Source organism: Carassius auratus, unplaced genomic scaffold (assembly GCF_003368295.1).
Source record: "Carassius auratus strain Wakin unplaced genomic scaffold, ASM336829v1 scaf_tig00217195, whole genome shotgun sequence".
Taxonomy (NCBI): domain Eukaryota; kingdom Metazoa; phylum Chordata; class Actinopteri; order Cypriniformes; family Cyprinidae; genus Carassius; species Carassius auratus.
In genome coordinates, this window is record NW_020528936.1 from 60,620 (window position 1) to 79,789 (window position 19,170).

At 37.3% G+C, this 19,170-nt stretch overlaps 2 non-coding genes and 2 pseudogenes across 2 annotated transcripts; all 4 read right to left on the reverse strand.

Annotated features, from left to right (window-relative positions):
- Positions 1 to 542: 542 nt before the first annotated feature.
- On the reverse strand, positions 543 to 661 carry LOC113100128 (5S ribosomal RNA). The gene has a single exon (XR_003289576.1). It is a non-coding gene; the product is annotated as a 5S ribosomal RNA (ribosomal RNA).
- An 8,760-nt stretch (positions 662 to 9,421) lies between these two features.
- On the reverse strand, positions 9,422 to 9,540 carry LOC113100138 (5S ribosomal RNA). Its single transcript, XR_003289577.1, has one exon. It is a non-coding gene; the product is annotated as a 5S ribosomal RNA (ribosomal RNA).
- A 541-nt stretch (positions 9,541 to 10,081) lies between these two features.
- Positions 10,082 to 10,200, reverse strand: LOC113100129 (uncharacterized; annotated as a pseudogene).
- An 851-nt stretch (positions 10,201 to 11,051) lies between these two features.
- LOC113100137 (uncharacterized) lies at positions 11,052 to 11,171 on the reverse strand (annotated as a pseudogene).
- Between the last annotated feature and the right edge of the window lie 7,999 nt (positions 11,172 to 19,170).

A 19,170-nucleotide genomic window follows, 5' to 3' on the forward strand; every position in this document is an offset into this window, starting at 1 on the left:
TTTACTCTTTTTTTTTTTTTTTTTTTTTGCAAGATTATTAGACAATTAGTGAAAAATTCCTAAAGTACTAACCTGGCCCAAACCTGCTTAGATTCTGAGATTGGGCATTGACTCTTTTTTTTCCTTTTTTTTTGCAATATTATTAGACATGCAGTGAAAATTTCCAAAAGAACTAAGCAGGCCCAAACTTGCTTAGATTCAGAGATCAGGTATTGGCTCTTTTTTATTTTATATTATTTTTGCAGAAATTATTAGACAATTATTGAAAAATTCCAAAACTACTAACCTGGCCAAAACCTGCTTAGATTCTGAGATTGGACATTGACTCTTTTTTTTATTTTTACACAAAACTATTAGATGAATACTGAATAATTCCAAAAGTAATAACTTGGCCCAAACCTGCTTAGATTCCTAGATCAGACGAGATCGGGCATAGCCAGGTTGGTATGGCCGTAAGCGAAGGAGGCTGCAAAGAGAGGGCTATTTAAAGGTAAGCCACTATAATCGCCAGTGCATTAAATAAGTAGGAAAGGAAACCCAAAAGTTTACAGCACCTGGCATTCACAGGCGGTTTCCCATCCAAGTACTAACCAGGCCCAAACCTGCTTAGCTTCCGAGATCAGACGAGATCGGGCATGGCCAGGCTGGTATGGCCGTAAGCGAAGGAGGCCGCAAAGAGAAGGCTATTTAAAGATAAGCCACTATAATTGCCAGTGCAATATATAAGTAGGGAAGGAGCTCTTTGACTCTTTTTTTTATTTTTTGCAAGATTATTAGACATTTAATGAAAAATTCCAAAAGTAATAACCTGGCCCAAACCTGCTTAGATTCTGAGATTAGGCATTTACTTTTTTTTTTGTTTTTTTTTTGCAAGATTATTAGACAATCATTGAAAAACTCCAAAAGTACTAACCTGGCCCAAACCTACTTAGATTCTGAGATCAGGCATTGACTCTTTTTTTTATTTTATATTATTTTTGCAAAATTATTAGATAATTACTGAAAAATTCCAAAAGTACTAACCTGGCCCAAACCTGCTTATATTCTGAGATTGGACGAGATCGGGCATAGGCTTTTTTTTTTTTTTTTTTTTTTTAACTGGTATTTCCAGGCGGTCTCCCATCCAAGTACTAACCAGGCCCAAACCTGCTTAGCTTCCGAGATCAGACGAGATCGGGCATAGCCTTTTTTTTTTTTTTTTTTCTATAAAATACAATAGATTAAACACAAGCAATAGAAAATACAGAATTTCTTCTTTAAACATCTCTACATTACACATCTTTCCTTTACATAGATAATTAAAAAATCTCCTTCACTTCCTGGCAGCTTCCACATTAAATCATTTAAAACACAATAAACTTTTGGGGTAAAAACATCATAAAAATAACCCAACATATTTCCACCTTTAAAATACACATACAGTCTTTCAATATATAATTCGGTTTTCCTTTTAAACACAGTCCAAACATCCAACACAATGATTTCCTTTTTAGCCACAGTTCTTCTCTCCCATATTGCACTTTTCATTAGCATTACACACAGATTCCATTCCACTCTGTTCCATTCCATTCCATTTTCATCCCAGTCTTCAGTCACATCTTTAATTAAACATTTACATTTTCTTAAAAATTCCTCCAGTTCTCTACAATATAAAAACATATGTAAAATCCCCTCTTCCTTTTCCTGGCACACTTTACACAGAGCATTTTCTTCTATTCCTATTTTATTTAAAATAACCTCAGTAAAAAACACTTTATGCCTTATAAAATACTCCAAACATCCCAATTTAGTTTCCACACACTTCCCTGTCATGTTTCTCCATATACACTTTTTTTAAATCTTTGAATTTCTGCATCCATTATGCATTTTGCAATAGGCTCTTTAAAAACACCATCTCTAAAAGAACAATAAATCATTTTCAGAGTACATTCCTTACAATCATACAGTTTTTCCCCTAATTTCACATAAATACATTTCTCTTTTGGCTCTCCTTCCATACTTTCTATTCTTTTAATCCACTCTTTACTATTGCACTTTTAATGATTTCATATTTATTTTTTATTTCTTGTTCACTGTAATACTCTTTTGCCTCCTCCATTGCATCTACAATAAATTGTGTTGGTAAAAACCCTTCTTTAAATTCATACAAAACGTCTCTCACTCTTGTTATCCCCACTTCCATCCATTTCTTTAAAAAAATCCCTTTGTCTTGTTTTAAAATGTTTTTGTTTAAGAACAGAGGTTGATTTAAAATGGTTTCTCTCCCATGTGGATCATATTCAACTTTATCTAAAAATTTTCCCCAAGCACTAAAAACTTCTCTATAAAACTCTGGTAAGCGTTCTGTCATCCAATTCTTCGTTTTCAACCATAAAATTCCATCCCCCATGTTAAAATCCCCACATTTGTTTAAAAAGTATCTCATTGTTTTTTTCCACTCTGGCTTGTCCTCCTCTTGTAGGTATTTCCTCACTATTTTCACTCTTAACCTATTTTTCCTCTGTTCCACATCCATTAAACCTAACCCCCCTTCTCTACCGACCCTAAAATCGTGTTAAAAGCTATTCTAGCTGGTTTCCCCTCCTATGAAATGTCAAGAAAACATTTCTTCAACCTCTTTTCTGCCCACAATGGCATATCTGAAACATATAAAACATTCCATAACTTAGACACCATTAAAACATTCAATACTAAAACCTTCCCTTTCAAGTTCAATGTACTTAATTTCCAAAAATGTAACCTTCTCTCTATCCCTGTTACTAGTTTCTCCCACATTTCATCACATACTTTTCTCTAATTTTTACACATTAAAATTCCTAAAATCCTAATTTCTTCCACTTCCTTAAAATTAAAACAATCCTTTAAAACCATTGCTTTACCAAATCTCATATATACAGTCTTTTCTTCATTTACTTTACTCCCAGATCCTTTACAATATTCTTCTACAACCTTCATAACTTCCTTGACGCTCTCTTTTCCTTTAACTACTAACGTTGTGTCATCAGCATATTGAAAAACCTTTCCCTCAGCCTTATTTTCCTCAATTTCAATTCCAATTATTTCTTCTTTTTGTTTTCTAGCCAATCCTAACGGTTCCGATACAAGTGAATATAATAACGCTGAAAGCGGACAACCCTGTCTTATTGATCTTGTGATTTAAAACATTCTGTTAAAAACCCATTACATTTTATTCTCGTTAAAGCGCCCTTATATAAAATCTCAATCCATTTGATAAAATTTCCCCCAAAACCAAATTCCTTTAAAACATCAAATAAATACCTGTGTTCAACCCGATCAAATGCTTTTTAAAAATCTAAACTAATTACGTAACCATCTTCATTTTTTTCTTTCAATTTTGTTATACCCATCCCCATTCTTTCATTAACTTCTTCTTGTTCAAAAACTTCACTAAAAACTTCCTTTAAAATATTTGTTAAAATCTCTTTAAAACATATATAAAATTCACTTCCTAAACCATCTATTCCTGGACTTTTATTTTTATTCAGCTGCTGTATTGCTCTTTCAATCTCTTCTTCTCCCAATTTTTTGATCGCATTCTATTTTATCTTCCTTACTAATTTTTACTTTTATCTGATTCAACAGTTCCCTTTTTTGTTTTCTTCTACACACCTTGCACTAAAAAGATCTTCATAAAAATTATTTATTCATTCCCTTCTACAACTTCCCCATTTTTTCCTCTTATCTGTTTTATTATTTCAGCTTTCCCACTCTTTTTCTCCAAGTAAAAAAAATGCGTTTTTCTCCCTCCACAGTATATTTAGCTTTGCTTCTTAACCTTGCCCCCTCATATTCTGTTTCCTCTATTTCTTTATGTTTTTCCTCCACTTCCCTTATCTTTTGTATATCTTTATTTTCTTCATTCAATTCCACTTCCAAACTTTCTTTTATTTCTTTTTCTTTGTATCTTTTGCATTTCTGTACTATACTGCAATACTTAATTGAGATTTTTTTTTACTAAAACCTTTACATTCTCCCACCATATTCTCTTATCGTCTTCATACATTTCATTTTCCTTTTCTTTTTCTATAATTTCTTTAACCTTTAAAATATAGTCTTCATTTTCTAAAATTTTTGTATTTAAAACCCATATTCCTGGCCCTCTTTGCACTTTATCCCAGTCCAATTTAAAAAATAAAAACTTGTGATCACTAAAACTTGTTTCTTGATACTTAATCTTTTCTATAAAATTCTCCACATTTCTCGTACATAAAATAAAGTCAATTCTTGTTTCGCACACAAACTGCCCCACTATTTGCCTTCTTGAAAACTCCTTTTTCTTTTCATTCCTTTCTCTCCACACATCTATCATATTATTTTCTGCCATTAATGCCTTTAGTTCTTTTCTCCCCTTGTCATTTTTAAAAACCATTCCTTCTGCCATGTCTTGTTAACTAAAAACCATATTAAAATCCCCCATCAATATTATTTCTTTATACTTCTTTACAATACTTCTTAAAACATAAAAAAACTCTTTCTTTTCTTTCTCCACCGTTGGTGCATATATATTTACTAAAATCAATTCCCTTCCTTCATGTTTTATCTGAACAACCATACATTTCCCCATTGTATCTTTGTATAAAATTTGACTTGCTTTAAAAACATCATCCTTCATTAAAAAAGCCACACCTCTCCCATCTCCATTATTGTATAAAATCCCTCCTTCCCATCTCTTTTTATAATCATTCATTACATTTTCTCTCCAGTTTGTTTTTTGAAGTACAATAATGTCTTCTCTTTTACATTTTTCTTTTACGTATTCAAATTTCTTTAAGTTCAAGAGTCCTCTTGCATTAAAAGTCACAACACTTGAAACCATTAAAAAGAAAAATAATAAATAACTAAAACCCACCATTCTCAGTCTTTCTCCTCCATTTCCTTTAACACCTCAAAACTGTTAAAACATTTAACTTTTTTCCTTGCAGTTCCTATATTTGGCTTTACCTGTAGCGATCTTCTTTGTATTTGTCCCCTCTCCACCTTTTCCTTCTCATCCTCCTCCATACGTATTTCTCCTTTGTTCTCGGTTTCTTTGTCTTGTTCTTTTCCTTTTTGTCCATGAATAGAAGATATGTCCATCGGGGTCAATTGTGTGTCCTCTTCTCTTATCTGTTCATCATTTTCTTTTTCTTTTTCTCCTTCTCCTTGTCCTTCCTGTCTGTTGTTTGTTCCTTTCTCTGTTTCCTTTGGTTGTAATTCATCCTCTTCTTGTCTTTCTTCACAATGTCCTTCTTCAGTGTTGTTTCCTTCATGCACCTGTCTGTCCACCTGTTTTTCCCTTTCTCCTACCACTCCCTCCATCCAGCATTCACATTTATTTAAAAATCTTTGGCAATCCGGGCACCTGACAGCATTGCAGTCTCATCTTAACCTGGTGGCTGTGCATCACCCTAAAGTACTGCGGGCCCTCGGCTGTTTCAACCTTTGTGCTATAAGGGAGTGATGCCACTTCTTTGGGGAACCTCACCTTAACAAATCTTGTACCGTCTTCAATGTCAGTTCCCGGATAGCACATTCTTTTGATTTTAGATATGGGGGATACCCCCCATCCTTCCAATTTGTCCAAAATTTCTTTATCCTCCAGGTAGACAGGCAGGTGCATGAAGGAAACAATGTAATCTTTATTTTGCAGTTTTTTTACTTCACAGTCCACTCCTTTTATTGTCAATCCATTAATTAAAATGTCACACATTTTTTCCTGTTCCAGTGTCAGTTCATATTCTTTGCCTTGTCTGGGTCTTACAGCCAACACCTTTCTACTTCAAATTTTTTTCTGAGATTGCTTTAATTATATCCCCTCCTCTCACACCACTCACATTCTCTGTACTCACAATCACTGTTGCCTCCTTTAAATATTTTCTTTCAGCAAATTTTTTCCTTGCTTCTTGATCTTTTCCATTTCCAGCACTTTGTCGCTTCTCCAGTCCAGTGCCGTTTGCCGTGAGTGTTCCTCCAGCCAGCCCAGTGTCGTTTGCCATGCTTGTTCCTCCAGCCAGCCCAGTCTCGTTTGCCATGCTTGTTCCTCCAGCCAGTCCAGTGTCGATTGCCATGCATGTTCCTCCAGCCAGTCCAGTGTCGCTTGCCGTGCGTATTCCTCCTGCCAGTCCATTGTCATTTGCCATTCGAGTCTCTCCAGCCAGTTCCTAGTCGTTACCATATAATCCGTCCATTTTGAAAAAAAAAAAAAAAAAATGCCATAAAAAGTTTAAAATACATTTTTTTAATCTCTTTTCAGCCCACATTTGTATGGGCATTACTGATAACGCATACCACATTTTGGATAAAAGTAAGGTGTTTACTATTAAGACTTTCCCTTTCAAATTTAAATTCCTTTGCTTCCAAAAAGTTAATCTCCTTTCCATTCCTCCCAATATCTCCTCCCACATCATATTCCCACTATTCTTTTCATCTTTCCCAAAGATTATCCCTAAAATTTTCATGTGCTCTTCTTCTTTAAAAGCAAAACAAGTTGGTAATATTTTGGCTTCCCCAATCCTCCTGAACACAGTTTTTTCCACATTCACCTTTGCTCCAGAACCTTTACAATATGTTTACACAGTCTCTATTGCTTTACTTATGCTATCCACATCATTCACTATTAAGGTTGTATCTTCAGCATATTGAAAGATTTTTTGCGCTTCTATGTTACCCCCAATTTTTATTCCTTTAATATCTATATTTCTTTGGATAGCAATCCCTAAGGGCTCTGCTACCAAAGAGTAAAGTTGAGGTGACAATGGCAACCTTGTCTAATTGATCTTGTAATTTTAAAAGCATTTGTAAAAAACCCATTGCACTTTATCTTACTCATTGCTCCTTTATATAAAACTTTAATCCACTTAATAAAATTCTCTCCAAAACCAATTTTCTTTAGAATATCAAATAAAAACTCATGTTCCACTCTATCAAATTCTCCCTCCTTTTAATTGCGATATTGCCATTTCAATTTCTTCCTGTTGTATCTCTTTTTCCCCTACTTATTTGTCATGCTCTTCCAATTTTAATGTGATATGTTCTATTAAAAACTATTTCTTTGTTTTATCTATTCCTTTTCCATTAAACAAGTTTTCATAATAGTCCTTTATTTCTTTAAGTATTTATTTTGTTTCCTTTACTCTTCTCCCACCTTTCCCTATTATTTCTTTTATTTTGTCTGCTTTTCCCCTGCTTTTTTCTAAATTGAAAAATAACTTGGTACATTTTTCCCCTTCCACTGTATACCTTGCTTTACTTCTTATGATAGCACCTCTGCACTTTTCTTCTTCTATTTCACTTAATTTTTCCTCCAGCATTACTATCTTTTGTAAATTACTTCTTTCTTTACTTAATCCCTCCTTTAAATCCTTTCTCACTTTTCTTTCCTTCATTCCTTTCACCCTCTGTATTAAATTACTATACTCTATTGAATATTTCTTTATGTCATACTTTATATTATCCCACCAAATTCTTTTGTCTTCTTTATACATTCTATTTTCCTCTCTATTTTCTATTAGTCTTTCTACACCCATCCTATAATCTTTTTTCCTTAAAATTCCTGAATTTAAAACCCATACCCCTGGCCCTCTCTCAAATTCCCTAAAATCCATCTGTACAAACAACATTTTATGATCACTCAAAGTTGTCTCTTTTTAATACACTTTTTCTACATATTTCCCCAAAGCTCTTTTAATTAAAACAAAATCAATTCTAGTTTGGCACATACAGTTTTGCACTATTTGCTGTCTTGAGTATTCTCTTTTTTTCTCATTTCTTTCCCTCCATACATCAATAAGATCATTTTCTTCTATTAAAATATTAAGCTCTTTTCTCCCTTTATCTGATTTATACACCATTCCTTCTGCCATGTCAATTTTACTGAAAAGTGTATTAAAATCACCCATTATAAATACATTTTCCTCCTTTGAGATCAAAGTTCTTAAATTGTTAAAAAAAAAAAAAAAAAAAATTCTTTTTTTTCCTCTCCTGGTGCATGTATGTTATATAATATCGTCTTTCGTTCCTCACAATTCATTTCCACCGCTAAACTTTTACCTGCTCCATCATCATATATGACTTTCACTTGTCCACACCCATCTCTTTTAGTTAAAATGGCTACCCCACTTCCTCTTCCACTTTCATCGCCATTGTTATAAAAACATCTCCATTCCAGCTGCTTTTAAAATCCTCCATTTTTTCTTTTTTCCAGGTTGTTTCTTGTAGTAAAATAACATTTGCTCCTTTACATAGCTCCTTCATCTTTTAAAAATTTTCCACATTCAATAAACCTCTTGCATTCCATGATATAAAATTCAAAACCATAAAAATTAATAAATAATTAAAAATATTCCTCATTTTCTCCATTTTCAGTCTTCTTTTTCTTCTAGGTTTCTTAACACATCAAATCTGTTTACACTTTTCAAAATTTCCCTTCTGTTTTTACATGCTTCTAAATTTGGTGTTACCTTAAATGATCTTCTTCTCCCCATTTGTCCCGAGTCTTTACCTCCCCTTTTATCTTCCAGATCATGTCCTTCATTTCCATCGCTCTTCTCCATGTTTTGGCTTTTTCCTCCTCCATTATACTCGTCCATTGAATTTGTTTTAACTCCAACTGCTGTACATATTCCTTCCTCCATACTTCCCTCCTCATTCCTTCTTTCTTCATTTTTGCTCAAATCTTGTACATTTCCATTCTTCCTCTCCTCTTCAACTGTTAAATCCTGCTGCTCCTCCATTTCTTGCATTTCTTTCCTTTCCGTGGCCTCTTCTGGCATCTGTCCACTCTCCTCTTCTTCTTCCTCTGCTTTTTCTTCTTCCCCTTCTCTGTTATCCATCCAGCATTCACATTTGTTTAAAGTTTTAAAACATTCAGGGCACTTGACTGCTTTACAATCCCTTGCGAAGTGGCCTTATTCCTCGCATTTATAACAAGCAAACTCTGGACAATCTTTGAAGATATGCTTTGGACTCATGCATAATCTGCAGGTCTTCACCTGCTGGCTGTGGATAATCCTAAAGTGCTGTGTTCCCTCCGTTGTTTCAAAGCGTGTACTGTAGGGTAAAGATGCCACTTCTCTTGGGAATTTCACCTTTATGAATCTTGTACCATTCTTAATGTCAGTTCCCGGATAGCACCTTCTCCTTATTTGAGAGGTAGGAATTACTCTCCAGCCCTCTAGCTTGTCCAAAATATCCACGTCATCTAGGTAAGCGGGCAAATGCATAAAGGAGACAACGTACTCCCTGTTCTGTATCCTTTTTATTTCACACAGTTTTCCCTTGATTTTTACTCCATTTACAAGTTCCGTCCTCTCCCAACTGCAGCCAACAATTCCTGTAGCTCTCTAGCGCCCTCAGGTTGGTATGGCCGTAAGCCACTTAGCTTCCGAGATCAGACATAGCCAGGCTGGTATGGCCGTAAGCAAGCTTACAGCACCTGGTATTCCCAGGCAGTCTCCCATTCAAGTACTAACCAGGCCGAAACCTGCTTAGCTTCCGAGATCAGATGAGATCGGGCATAGCCAGGCTGGTATGGCCGTAAGCGAAAACTGCTGCAAAGAGAGGGCTATTTAAAGTTCAGCCACTCTAATCTCCAGTTCATTATATAAGCAGGGAAGAAAACCCAAAAGCTTAGAGCACCTGGTATTATTCCCAGGCAGTCTCCCATCCAAGTAGTAACCAGAACCAAACATGATAAGATTCAGAGATCGGGCATTGTCTCTTTTTTTTTTTTTTTTTGCAATAGTATTATTATATATTTTGTGAAAAATTTCCAAAAAGTTTACAGCACCTGGTATTCCCAGGCGGTCTCCCATCCAAGTAGTAACCAGAACCAAACATGATAAGATTCAGAGATCGGGCATTGTCTCTTTTTTTTTTTTTTTTTTTTTCTTCAATATTATTATATAATTAGTGAAAAATTTCCAAAAAGCTTACAGCACCTGGTATTCCCAGGCGGTCTCCCATCCAAAGACCAACCAGGCCCAAACATGATAACATTCAGAGATCGGGCATTGTCTCTTTTTTTTTTTTTTCTTTTTTTTTGCAATAATATTATTATATATTTTGTGAAAAATTTCCAAAAAGTTTACAGCACCTGGTATTCCCAGGCGGTCTCCCATCCAAGTACTAACCAGTCCCAAACCTGCCTAGCTTCCGAGATCAGACGAGATCGGGCATAGCCAGGCTGGTATGGCCATAAGCGAAAACTGCTGCAAAGAAAGGGCTATTTAAAGTTCAGCCACTCTAATCTCCAGTTCATTATATAAGTAGGGAAGAAAACCCACAAGCTTAAAGCACCTGGTATTATTCCCAGGCAGTCTCCCATTCAAGTAGTAACCAGAACCAAACATGCTAAGATTCAGAGATTGGGCATTGTCTCTTTTTTTTCTCTTCTCAATATTATTATATAATTAGTGAAAAATTTCCAAAAAGCTTACAGAACCTGGTATTCCCAGGCGGTCTCCCATCCAAGTACTAACCAGGCCCAAACATGATAACATTCAGAGATCGGGCATTGACTCTTTTTTTTTTTTTTTGCAATTAATATTATTATATATTTAGTGAAAATTTTCCAAAAAGCTTACAGCACCTAGTATTGCTTACAGTATAAGCTTACAGAACCTTCCTAGGGGAAGTCGTGGCCTAATGGTTAGAGGGTTGGACTCCCAATCGAAGGGTTGTGGGTTCTAGTCTCGGGCTGGACGGAATTGTGTGTGGGGGAGTGCATGTACAGTCTCTCTCCACCTTCAATACCATGACTTAGGTGCCCTTGAGCAAGGCATCGAACCCCCAACTGCTCCCCGGGCGCCGCAGCATAAATGGCTGCCCACTGCTCCGTGTGTATGTGTGTGTGTGTTCACTGCTCTGTGTGTGTGCATTTCGATGGGTTAAATGCAGAAGAAAACCCAAAAGCTTAGAGCACCTGGTATTATTCCCAGGCAGTCTTCCATCCAAGTAGTAACCAGAACCAAACATGATAAGATTCAGGGATCTGGCATTGACTCTTTTTTTTTTTTCAATATTATTATATAATAAGTGAAACATTTCCAATAAGCTTACAGCACCTGGTATTCCTAGGCGGTCTCCCATCCAAGTACTAACCAGGCCCAAACCTGCTTAGCTTCCAAGATCAGACGAGATCGGGCATAGTCAGGCTGTTTTTTTCTGCATGGATTTACGTGCAGTAATTACAAAGTTATTAACTGTTAAAGTTTTAAAACCATTAAGGGAAAATACAATCGCCCATCTAACTAACGTTACTAACATGAATCGTAAACGGCAGTAATTCTTCATAGGCTTTGTAATGTTTTACAAAAAAGTAAATACTTTGGAAATACCCAAGCACTATCAGGGCTGGACATTAGGAGTAACCTACTATCCAAATACAGGTCGATTTTACTTATGGCTAGTAACACAACTGTCACTTGCCAGTTTGTCCTGTTGGAATTAACTGACTACATACTGTACATTAAAACAGTTTAGGCCTGTTTTTCCGGCTATCTCAACTAATCTAAACTATTTTGTCTCACTGTAACTGATAAGCCATTAACATTCAATAACATGTTAAAACACTGAAAACACAAGGCAAGCAAAAATATAGTCTAAAATTATAAAAGCATTACCTTTTGAACTTTCAGCTAATCATATGAAATATCACTTTAAAAGGTCAGATAACAAATCAGATAACATCCATAAAGATAACTCAGTACTTGTGTAGTGTTTTTTATTATTATTATTTACTTTAAGTAATAGTAATAACAGTACTGTTACTTGTGTACATGTTTTGAATCTCCTGGTCTTCCAGTGTTTAGTCCCATGTACAGTTTGAAAAGAAGAAACTAATCTGAATCTGTTTCTGTTTTATTACAACAGATAAAAAACATGGATTTGGTGGGACACAAGTGCAGTGTATGTGGCGGTAGTTTCTCTGTAAAGTCCAACCTGACTGCAGCTTCATGGTCCAAAGGAACATGTGTGTGAAGTGTGTGGGAAAAGATTCTCACTGAAACAGCAGCTGAGCAGCCACCAAAAACAGCACCTGTACCCATGCATCCATCTGTACAGGCAGGGAGAGGCCAAGCTGCAGTGTACGGATGCAGTTAAGAGTGTGGTAATGGCCCCCAGCAAGGCACTAGACCCCAGCTGTCTGGATTCTGTAAAGGCGGAGGCTACTGCAAAGAAAGCTGGATGGGAAATGTGGAAAGGCCAGCTAGTTGTCACATTCGGCAAATATGCAGGACAGCCTTTCAGATGGCTGCTTGAAAATGATGTGGGCTGGGTCATATGGATGCTGTCTGAATATTGCCAGCAGGGTGAGAAGAACGATCTCCTAAAGTGGCAAAAGGAACGATTGCTGCAGTATGCCAGAGAGTTCCCACCAATCACCTTTCATCTTGACAAACGTTTGGAGGTAACTTTGACCCTTTAACTGAGATTAAATAATTAAATTATATTTACTTTTGTTTTGTTTATTAAAAAAAAGTGTAGTGCATGTGTAAATCAGTTAGGCACATGTAATGCACCTCCAATAGTAAAATCATCAATGTTTACTCCGCACAAAAGCTTGTGCTTTAGACATAGGAAGTGGTAACAGTGAAATACTTGTGTTTATGTGGTACAGTACAACTTTGTATGTGTTTTTCTTCAATTTCTTTATTTTCTGCATGAACAGGAGTCAAGGAAAGACAAAGGAAAGAAGACTGAATCTACCCTTTGTAAGTTCCAGCAGGATCCTGACTATGCCAGTGATGCTGAATTGTTGGCAGCTGCTGGTGATTAACATTTAACACGCCATAACTCGATTTTAAAATTCATATAAAATGTTCTTACTGATGTATTTCAGACATCTAACTAAACATACACTGCCGAAATATCACACATTTTATGGCACTGATAATGATATTTCACTTTAATTTTCAGCAGGGTGAGGGATATTATCAACCTAGCTGCTTGTTGGCATTTAGATACATAAAACAATTTAATTTGTAGATGTGATATGTTGGACTTTTTATTATATTACAATATTTTTTTTAACTATTGCCTATATTTTTTGTAGCAACTCTATACTAAAATGTTTGTATCAAATATCATTTGTGTTCTTTAAAATAAGTTCTGATAACATGGAAAATAGAAACAAACTTTGTTTATTTTGATTATGTTTATATTTGTCATTATATTCACATCTTAAGGAATGTGCTCAATACATTTTGTAAGAATTTTTCTAAAGAGACTGTCCTTGAAGAGTCTGAGGTAGCGGTCTCCACACAGCTGACCACCTGGGGAGAGCTCACACCGGCTCTTCCCTGAATCAGGACTGAATCAGGAAGAGTCAGGACTCTTCCCTGAGCCTCAGCACACCTCAGGGAAGACCATCTTCACCTGTAGACACCTCTGCCTCAGAAACCGGTAACATCTTGCTGGAGGGCTGGCAGAAATACTGGGAGCATCCTCCTCCATCTACACAAGGCAATGGAATAGCTCCTCCTAACATCAAGTGGCTGAAATGCGATGAGATGTATGGTCTGTTTGAGAGGCCTATCCAATACAATAAATGCCAAAGGAGAGATTGTGGAGAGAAGGCTTTTAAAGGAGAAGATGGAGTTCCACCCACCCCCAATTCCTACTTCTGTCAAGGGAGGACTGCCCAACATGATGGCCTTTTTCACAACCCCTGTCTTCTTCTGGCGCCCAGTTGGTGTGATGCAAGCCAAGATCCGCTGCCCTAGCTCCAACTGCCCTGCACCACCAGATGAATACCTTGAGAAGAAAGGCTTTGGTAGTTATGCCAAGCAAGTGGGTGGGATGAAGTACAATTACACCCTGTTGACAGAGAAGCTGAAGTGTTCACATTGTGAAAAGATGAGGCGGGCAGTGAGTAAGACACATAGTGACGCAGACAGTGAAGATGAGGAGAGTCATCATGTTCAGCAGTACATTTGGCTGGCACACAGTCCCAAGATTCTGATGAACTTGGCCCCGGCCATCAGAAGCATGTTTCCTGCCATACTATGTGGGAAGTGTGCCATTGACAAAGGTGTGGTTACTCTTCTGAATGACAGGGTCAACAGTGTGTCCATGAACAAAGTACAGAGACTGCTGCACCAGGGACATGATGAGTGGTATGTGGAGCGCCGTGACCTGTACCAGACTCTCCTGTACGAAGCCCACACAGCTGGATCTGCATCGTATCAGAAGAGCATCCTGTCCTTTGTCAAAGCTGCTGGTACTTACACTCCTCCGTGTGCACACATAATCATGGAGATGGAGAAGATGCCTGTGTACAGAGCCTCAATCCTCAGTGTGACTGGAGACATCCTCTGCATTGATGGTACAAAAAAGGTATGTGTTTTGAATCAATTCATGAAGTTAAGCTGACTTAATATTTATTTAGCCACTTTAAAGTGAATTGACCCAGCTTATTGTTTTGAATAAGGGACTTTGGCCTCACTGTTCAGTGTTCAAATGTGATGGATACAAAATGTACATGCACTGTAATTCATATAAATTATATTGGACAGACAGGTTATTGATAGAAACTATCAAATGAATGTTCTGCTTTGTGTTTTCCAGGTTCTTAAGAAGATATATGGTGATGGCCAGGGCATCATGCAGTATGTGACCAGTGTGCTGAACGAGTGGGGACAGTTTTTGGGCTCCTGCACCAACTGTCATATATGCAGATAACAACTGTTGTCGGTAGGCAATAACACATCCATATACCCTGATAAAATTTGTCATTCATTTAATGTAAAAAACATAAAACAAAGAACATATGCTGAATTTATATTGCTTCAGTGACAGTGGTTCATCCTTCCTGGAGAATCTTTTCAGGGACTGGGTGCAGAAGGGCACTGTGGTCAGACTGGACATCCAACACTGGCTGCACCGCTGGGATGCTGTTGTCATCAAACAGAGCCATGCCAAGTATGGGGTGTTCATGAGTGCCCTTGCAGGTGCAGTGCTGGCCTACTACAAGGACAATATGGTGCTCCTAATCCAGGCAGTCAGGAAGGGCAACCAGGAGTTGTATGCCAGTCTTTCAGACGAGGACATTGATAGCCTTCCTCAAACCTCACCAGATTAGGTCCTATGTCAGACGGATCACCCGTGGAGTTGAGGTTAAGTGTACTATTAATCCATGTATAATCTAAATGTATAAGAAGCTCAAAACATAATTCACTAAATATATTATATATTATATACTATATTTCATTTTGGAAATACTTCCAATTATTGAAATAATTTCACATTTTAAGCGATATAACTGTATAAAATAAATGTGAATGATTGTTACAGACAATTGAGTCCGTCATTACGGAGTTCAGTGGACCTGCAGGCCTTGACATTGATGGAATCCACCTGTTCAAATCAGCACAGGCAGTGGACTCTCACTGGGCAACTGCAAGCAAGCATCTTATTTGTATGCAGGTGGGTAAACATTTTTGTAAAATCTTACAAACTCAAACTCACAGACACCATAATAAATAAGCAATGTATGTTTTATAGGACCCCCCTGGCATCCAGCTGTATGTGTCAGTGAAGGTGGTGGTGCTGAATGGTGTCCGCCTGAACAAGTACAGGTGTTGGCGAGGCAGTAACTCCTTGGAGGGCTTGCACTCACACCTGTACAATGCCATTCCCTCACAGAGATGTGGAGTTATGCCATTTCAAGTAAGTATAAACAGCTTTAATATATAAAAAATTATTGATTACACATTATTGTTCATATGCATATTATATCTCTATTATGTCCACTCTGTAATCAAAATTAGTTTCTGATGTACAATAATGCATGAATAATCATGTCTTTCAGGTCTATCTGGTTGCATTTGCTGTGCAGTGGAACAGCCGCATGGAATCACTCCGGGTTGCTGGTGGTTATGGCAGGCAGACGTGTTGTATGGACCCGCGGCAGATTCAGCGCCTGAATCAGCAGGCTGAGGTGCTCTTCGGTAAAGAGCATGTCCTCGAGCCCAACTTTGCCGCTCCAATGCCCTACCCTGCTGTATAAAAGGACCCAGATGAGGAGGAGCTCCTTGGAGTAGAGTATGCCATGTGCCAGTCAACCAGCTTCACTGCAAAGGATTACTATGCCCAGCAAGGTACACAATATTGCATTATAACAATATAGATACAAACTAAGCATTCAAATATCTATAAATATCATGCATATTCTATCCATGACAAGTATGTATGATATAATTCATTTTTATTTTACATAATATGAAACAAATTAACTGCAGCATTGCCATGTTGTATTAATTAGTCTACTGTTAGTTGTTGTAACTGCCTAGACACACTGGTGACTAGTCCTGGGCTGGAGGAAGTGGAAGCCTTGGCCCTGCTCATTTTAGAACTGGCAGACAACAGTGACCGTCACCTAGTGCCAGCTGACCTAAGGCTGAAGATTGGCACTGCATTTGGTGCTCTGCATGAGCATGACAGGTCTGCAGCCAACTTTGTAAAAAGGTATGAGTCAAGGTGGGGTTACACCCTGTTTGGCAGATGCTTGGGAGCTGACACACCTGAGACCAGAGCAGCCCAGAAGACAAAGTTTTCCTGGATGAGGTACCCTCAGGCAGCCCAGGTGACTGAGGATAGTCGTCTGTTGTACCTTATTATTAAGATGCTTAAAAACCGGCCACCAGCCAGTCGTCTCACCTCCCCCACTAAAATCACCAATGAAATCAAGAGCCAGTATAAAAGGATTGTAGACCGAGTCAGAGACGATCCCATCTTCAACGGTTTCTCCATTCCTCTGCCCAATCTGAATGCCAAGTCCACCTCTACATTCATGGCACGGGAAGAGAAAAAGGCTAACTACAGGGCAACAGTAATACCAAAAGTGAAACCCCACCAAAGAGTGCTGTCAGAAGAACCAATGCCAGCAGCTCCTACTCTGCCAGAATCCCTTCCAGCTCCAGATCGACCTCAGGTTCAGTACCAGAGCCTACGTCATGTAGCTGGGAAAAAGCATGGTCAGAAGCGGAGGTAAGTTGTTCAGTTATTCATTTCACAAGTATGTGAGTTTACTACTTTATTACCATATGTGAACATGGGTGGTTTAAACTTAAACACAACAAACCATGTGACTTGATAGTCATACACATTATTTCTCATGAATTATACTCATTATCGCATGTATGATTTATTTTTGCAGGTTAGATGTGGAAATGCTTGTCAACCGGCCCATTCAACCTAAAACCCCTGTGGCCACGTACATCCCACCCAGAGCGTCAGCAGCACCTGTCCTGGTAGTGGTTCCTGCACAGCCACAGAGACCATCCATGATGCTCTGCAGGGCATCCAGCAGTCAAGGGTTCATACCTTTCGCACCGCCTCCTGCGCTGAGATCTAGATTAATCAAGCCTCATAAATCCATGAGGCCTTGTGGGGCCTGCCAAGTACCCAGTGTGGTGGGCAGCGTAAGAGGTACACGCCCTCCAAAGACAAGGCTGCTGAAAGTAGCCAAAAAATATTCACCTATTGCCCAGCAACTAGGAAGTCCACCACTACAGGTTTTGAAGGTGTTGAGTTCAACAGTTTTGAATACTTCAAAAGTGTAGTAGATGAGGAACTAAAAAAAAAAAAAAAACTACAACTACATCTGCTACTACACCCCCCAAATCACAATAGCAGATTTCTGGGTTATGGTTTGGACTTGGTTCAGACCTGGATTAGACCTAGTTTAGATTTTGCCATAATTTGGTCCTGGTTTAGACATGGTGTGGGTTACAGAGATTTACATGTCCTCAACATTATTTACACTTTGTAGGTTACAATGTACTATTTGCCATGTTATTTATATTCTCATTATAAGGCTAAAATATAGTAAGCCATATTTGCTACTATATCTAGCTCTTATACCAATTCACCGATTCATTATACACCATCTATAAAACACATACCTATTTTCACATAGAAAAAAAGATGTTTTTAGTGAATGTAAATATCTGCTTAACATCGCATACCATTGTACTGCATTATCTCATCCCCTTGTATATATTGTATGTACATTGTATATTGCTCAGTGTGTACATGTATAAATCTTGTAATAAGAATCCTGTAAATAATAACTTGTAACTATTTTGCTATATTTTCTGCTAAATTACTTAATAATTAATGTTAATTCTATTCTGTTTACCTTGTTACCTGTGTTATTATTATTGTTGTGTATTTATTTCTGATATGTAGATATATATTGTTGAACAAATAATAAAAAATAAAAAAAATCCAAATATATTATTCCTCTCACTGCTGTTTTCCCGTTTTTCCACTTGATTTGTCCACTTCATGTAAAGACTTTCACATGAAACTGTATTGAGTAAAACAGGCTGAATTACTTACCAGTAAGGTAAAGATAAAGTATTTTTCAAAAATTCAATGTAGGTCCTTTTATGTGTACATTTTACATGCACCCTACAGGGCGAATAGGGCCTACAGAGTGAATAATATCTCAGATATGAGCAAATTACACTTTGTTCAAGTAGCCTAATATAGTTTCTAAGATTTTTTTCAGTGATCTTGCAAAAAGTGTTACTAAAAGTCTCAAGTTTATTTTTAAAGTGCATCCATTCATACTTCAAACAGATATGTGCAAACACATTTGTTAAATTAATTGTTTTTTATTGTTTTTATTGAAGAATTGTGTTTGTTACATTAAGTGACAGACATCGTATTATACTTAATAAAACATTCAAGTCAGAGATTCTAGTCTTCATGGTCTTACTCCAAAAAACATAAAAAAGAACAGTAAACCATTTCAGAGGGAAACAAGGCTTAGTATAGAGCATCACAGTCCCGCCCACAGCCAGAGTGCCGGAAGTAAATTTCCCATTCATTTCTCCCATTGACTTTCGGAAAAATCCGTATCTAAAGAGTTTTAGAGTATGTGTGAGGATAACCAGCTACGGCTGAACTCATAAGCATATAACATATCATTTTCATTTCTAGCGCAAGGAACTACTGATCCCATAAACCACCGTGCCTCATTGAATTAGACTGGAGCCACAACCGCGAAAGAGCCTTTTGAGCGACTTTCAAATCTGACGATGGCCGCTCGCACAAACTTTTTCCTCCAGTGAATTTTATTTTAAATAGTAAATGTGCAGTAATAGTAGTTCTTTCAGTATTAATCGTGTAAATAAACAGTGTTTTATATTGGTATTGTGT